Raw genomic sequence first — 6,000 nt, forward strand, 5'->3', positions numbered from 1 at the left:
ATTGAATAGGATTGGGGAGAAGAGGAGTTTGTGGCACAACTTGACAAGTAGAAGGGATCGGTTGGTAGGACATGTTCTGAGGCATCAAGGGATCACCAATTTAGTATTAGAGGGCTGCGTGGAGGGTAAAAACCGTAGAGGGAGACCAAGAGATGAATACACTAAACAGATTCGGAAGGATGTAGGCTGCAGTACGTATTGGGAGATGAAGAAGCTTGCACAGGTTAGAGTAGCATGGAGAGCTGCAGCAAACCAGTCTCAGGACTGAAGACCACAACAACAACAAGTTTAGGGGACTGATGACCACCGATGTTAAGTCCCGTAGTGCTTAGAGCCATTTGAATCATTTTTTTGGAATTCTGACTGTACGTGTTTAGCCTAATTGCAAGAGGAATAGTGTTAAATTTGTTCGTATCCTCTGCTGCTGCTGCTGCTGCGTGTGTACATTTGTATTGCAGTAAATGTTTTCACCTCCTTAAAATAATTTCTGCAAAAAATAACACACGAAAACCAGAGCGTTCAACAGCATCACGTTGTCCGCCCTGGAAAGTGAAAAAGACTGCCATTTTTTGAAAGTAACATCCGTAATTGTGTAATAACCGTTGCAAAAATATGCAAAATGGTGTTTTACACCACATACAATGTCTACACCAAGGAAGCGCAAATGTATAAGCATAAATAAAATAGGTAAGCATAAAACATCCAGAACACAGAATACTTCAGTTATATAGAGAGCAAGATCCCATTTCTCATTCATTACTCGCTGTAACACACGCCATTTGTACGACAATACGTGAACGAAAACAGTTATTCAGTGTTTGCTGAACAAACCTTTTCAGTGCAGACAAGATAAATTTATGTATACAGTATATAGCTAACTCTGCCGTTAGATCTGCGGTTGTCTACCTCTAGTTTTAAAATGAGAATAGATATTAACGCAATGTAAATTTAAAATGTCATTGTAACTGACTTCATAAATCACAATCGAATGAACTCGGCCATAAAGTCGACCAAACATCAGAGTTTGTCACTTATTTACTCGGGACAGGGAAGGGGTATCGTTTTCCTTCCACTGTTAAAAATAATTTTAATATGTTAGCTATATTTCATATGTAGCAATCTATGTCCTCAAAGCCACCAAACGTAAACTGGCCAGCGACTACATTCTCCACAGCAAACTTTTTAAAATATGTCCGAAGTTTTACTTATTTGGGAAGTATCACAGTAAAGAAGACAAAAGTAGTTCATTATCAAGCTGTAATATCAGACTATAAGATGCGGAAAACAATTTTTTCAGCGAATTGTTTCCTAAAAACCGAATGACAAAGACTGCATAGCGGAGCACATGCGTGGATCCGAAAAACAGTGGTTTGTAATTAATTACGCGAATTATAGTGTTAATGAGTAAATAAAACAATTTTTTGAGGCACATCGGATGACTCCAAATCGATGTGGCAGCAGTCCCTTCGGTGCGCCACTCATGATGACAAACGGAAGTGTCGCGGACCACGGAGCGACGCGTCCCAGCGACGCCGTCTCTGTGTGAATCGCTTCATTTGTTAACCCTTTCGGTCACGAATTATTTTTTTCTTTAAAAAATTCAAGCCTTTGCTATACAGTTATTCGAATTAAATTATGATTTTTCAGATGTATAAAATATTCCGAGGTGCCTCCAAGGGGAGATACAACGCATCCCCAAATGAGGACATTGTGTTCAAGTGGGTGCAGAATAAGTCTAAAAGCCAAAGTATTTTATTTGATTTTATTTCACCGAAATACTTAAATTACACAAATGAAGCATTTGCATATCGATTGGAATTCACGATATCCAGTGTTTTATGGCGCTATACGATGTTACTTTATTTGGATAAAAACGTATGGGGCCTGAAGATGGCAAAATGAATTGTCGAAACTGGTTGCTTTCAAAATAAAATAAAATATCTTAAAGTGTACGGCTGTTGGTGAAGTTTATTGTCATAGAAAAATTCATTTTATGTCGATTTCGAGATGGGCTCACGGCCGTATGGGTTTTTTCAGCGCTTACATGGTGGAATATGTTTCAGGTTGCAAAACCGGCTATAAACCGTTGAAAATGGTCGTCGTAAACCGTGTTTGGTTTCAAAAGGAGCTAACTGCATATTGTCTTCGGGTGCAAAGCCCGCTAAATGCCCAATAGACGTGGCTGTCGCTCTGCCACGTCCTGCCACGCACGTGAACAGACATCAGACTTACCAATCTGGACATTCAAAGCTATCTTTCAGTCTGTTACTATTAGAATAGATATTTTTCTTATTGAGCTTTAGGTTGGCTGCGCTATAACAAATTCGTACGCAACACTAACATTCTCGCTGCCAGTGCATTGTCGTTTGAATGGGACGAGCGTTTCGTGATTATCTCACTGTCACTCATCATGTAACTGACGGTCTTGCGTCTAGGTTACTCACCTTACAATAAATCGTATGATATAAAACGTCTAATATTACCTCCATCATTATCCTCTTGTTCAAAATTGTCGCCAGGATCATCTGGTAGCTCGTGAATTTCTGATGAATTAAGGAGCTCTATAACTTCTTCTGTAGGTGGCCTTCGTCTATCTTGGAGTGGGGGGCAATGTGAAATCGCCGCAAGATGACTAAAAAGACAGCGAAATAATGTCCTAAATTTCTACGCTATTACAGCCTTTCAATCATTATGTTCTCATTTGGAGACATGTATAAAGTTATAAATATACCACTTGCGTTTCGTTCTGAAAGACACGTTTAGTTTTCACCTTCAAGAATGCATCTTTCTACGCACAAATAATTTTGTTTAATGTAAACTCAGAAGATATTAACAGGCTGATGGGAGGTACAAAGATTATTGGGCAGCATCCATGTGACTGTGCACATTCAGTTTTGTTTTGTGCTACCACAGATTGACTGGAGATGTCGACACAGTTATCAAATAAACTATCTGCTTGTGACAATATGAGGACAAAAATCACAAATGGTAAAATTTAACGAATTTTAATATACTAAGCATTTCTTTAGTATGTCCTTATAATGAGGACACCATGACCGAAAGGGTTAGTAGCGCCAAGCACCGCCACGTGCCCGCATGACGTTCGCGCCACGTCATTGGTGTGTGAACTGGGCCTTTCCGCGTAAAAAATTAAAAACCACTGTTTTAGGAACCGCGCATGTTGCGCTCTACAGCCTTCCTCATTCGGTTTGGAGGAAACTATTCGGCAGAAAAAAATGAAAAAAAAAAGATCTTCCACATGTTATAGTCGACATGGCAGCTTGATAGCATTACACAATTAATGAGAAATAGTACCATCTCATTTATTTTCCATGACAATGTTGAATCTGTGCAGTTACAACGTTGTGCTGCTGAAAATCTCTGGTTTTTATATGCTACTAACTGCAGAAAAAGAAACCTTATTTGAAGAAGTACAATAAAAAAGGTCAAAATCTGTGCAAGCAACAGCAGAGGAAAGGGAAAAACGTAACACTGTTCCTGTTGTAGTTACACTAAACATGTACATTCTCCATCACCAATCAATGAGTTTTGTCAGACAAGACGTGCAAATCCTGTGTTCACTTGGTTCTTGTTCATAGAAATTCCGTTTTTCCGCTGGGAACACTGCCACATATCTAGTAAGGGTTTCTTCTTAACACTTTTTGCTTGCAGAATATGAAAAACTGTAATGTTATCTGACTGCAGGTTTCTTTTCCCAGTACCTCTCGGCTTCCCTGCAATGTTTTGACAAATTCACCGTTGCTGGATGTTTTCCTTCCCCTTAGTGTAGTACGGTCGTCAGATGAAATCTGTAACCAGACATACTCAGTTATTTTGAATGAGTCTCTGTGCAACCGTGGTCTAGTGCGCTAAGATCCCTGAAATTCTCTGGTTCCAATCCTGGCGTGTGAATGAAAGAATATTTTGTTTCTCTCTATAAGGGCAAAATCTCTTTCATATGGTCGGAAACTATGCCCTGTAATGACGAACATCTGGTCTTCCGCAGTACATATTTACGGATTATGAAATTTTGGAATAATATCCTAATATTTTGAACACATCTCACAAAATCAGCATTGTTTAGGCTTACGTTCAAATGGAAATCATATGAAAAATAGGGATTATGATCAAAACATTCCAGTTTCGTTGTTTTTTCTCTAAATACTGTCCTTCACTTTGTGTCAGAAGTACTTCCATATTATGTCAGTCAATCTGGAAACGTTCAGAATATATGTTCAGTTCTTTTATTACATCTAAGATGCCATATCTTTCCTCTTTTTTCAATAATAACGGATGTGCACAATAGGCTTATGTTTTTCGCTGCTCAACATTTATGAGTTACAAAATCTCCAGCGCATCATTTTCTAATCCATTCGCAGCACGACCGGTCCGCGCCTCTCTGGCAGCGCCACTTCACTGTGAACTGCTCACGCCCCGCCCACACCACGTCCCTGACTCACCGCCGCCAGGCGTCCGCGCAACGACATTTCTGTGAAAATTGGGCCTTAGAGCGAGCGAGTTGGCGCAGTATTTGCAGCTGCGATCAATCAGAGCTTGTTACTTAGTTTATCTCTTTAGTTGTTTTATTATCTACCTGAAATTCAGCTACCGAGCGAGTTGGCGCAGCGGGTAGTCCACCAGACTCGCATTCGTGAGGAGGACGGTTGAAATCCCCGTCCGGCCTTACTGATTTAGGTTTTCCGTGATTTCCCTAAATCGCTTCACGCAAATACCGGGATGCTTCCTTCGAAAAGGGTGCGGCTCGTTTCCTTCCCATTCCTTTCCTAATCCGAGCTTGTGCTCCGTCTCTAATGACCAATCCTGTCGACGGGACGTTAAACCCTAATCTTCCTTCTTTTCTTTTTTTCTCGAGCACAGTCACTTTCATGTATCTCGCTGGTAAGAATCGTTCTCGTCTCCCTTGTCCCATTCAAGGCAGTCAGGCTCATCAGTCTAGCCATCCTCGAGCCCGGCTGCTAACAACTTTGCAATTACTGATATACAACAGCGAGTGAACGGTGATGTGTGAAGCGAAAATAACAACGTTCTTCAGAAAGCAATTAATAAAGATCAGGCTTGTGAATGTATTATTACAGTCATCAACAAGACGGCGAACACGGCGAGAAACTTTCTATAAAAAGCGCTGCAGTGAACTTGACAGTATCCTGCGTGGGATCGCACCGCGTGCTGTATGAAGTAGCTGGCATACCACAATAGGCGTGAATCACGGGCAATACGACCAGCGTCCGTGCATCACTGTAGGGAGTCAACTGTGTTCTTGGAACTCGTCTGCTTCTGACAGCCTTGCATCAGGAATGTCCAAACCACTGCTTGTAACTAATTTCTTCGTTACTGTGACTTCGGTACTGCAAGGGGACTTCAGAATACAAAAGATTTAATATACCGGACGTGTTTAATCGTGGGCTTTTGCTAAGAATTGTGTTCAGCAGAAATAATCTAGGAGGAAGTTTCAGACACGACAGAGGAGCACTTCATTATAGCCCCTTAATATGTACAAATGCAACTTTCTTTTCAATGGGCCTTATAGGCAGTGACTTTGAACACAATTGCTACACACAGAGAGTGGTTGCCAACTGAGACTACGTTTCTAGGTGGTAGCCAAATGAAAACGTGACAGAAGGGGAAAAGTAAGAAATAGGTTTATTATTCCAAAAGTAATTGCCGTAACTGTTTATACATTTATCCCTCTGTGAGATAGGACGGCCATAGCCTTCATGGAAAAATATTTACGGTTGTCTACGGAACAATGATTGTACCTTGGCGTGCACCTCTTCGTCCAAAGCAATTCGAGGGCCACGAATGTCCCTCTCCAGGGCACCAAAAATATGAAAATCTCATGGGGAGAGATCGGAACTGTACGGAGAATGTGTTAAGGGCTTCTCATCGAAATTTCTACAGCTTAGTCGAAACTCTTAGCAACATTTGGAACCCCGTTGTGAAAACTATTAAAAGTACCTCGCGTTGAAATCCGCACTAAAT

The sequence above is a fragment of the Schistocerca piceifrons genome, chromosome 5, assembly GCF_021461385.2.
Source record: "Schistocerca piceifrons isolate TAMUIC-IGC-003096 chromosome 5, iqSchPice1.1, whole genome shotgun sequence".
NCBI classification, from domain to species: Eukaryota; Metazoa; Arthropoda; class Insecta; order Orthoptera; family Acrididae; genus Schistocerca; species Schistocerca piceifrons.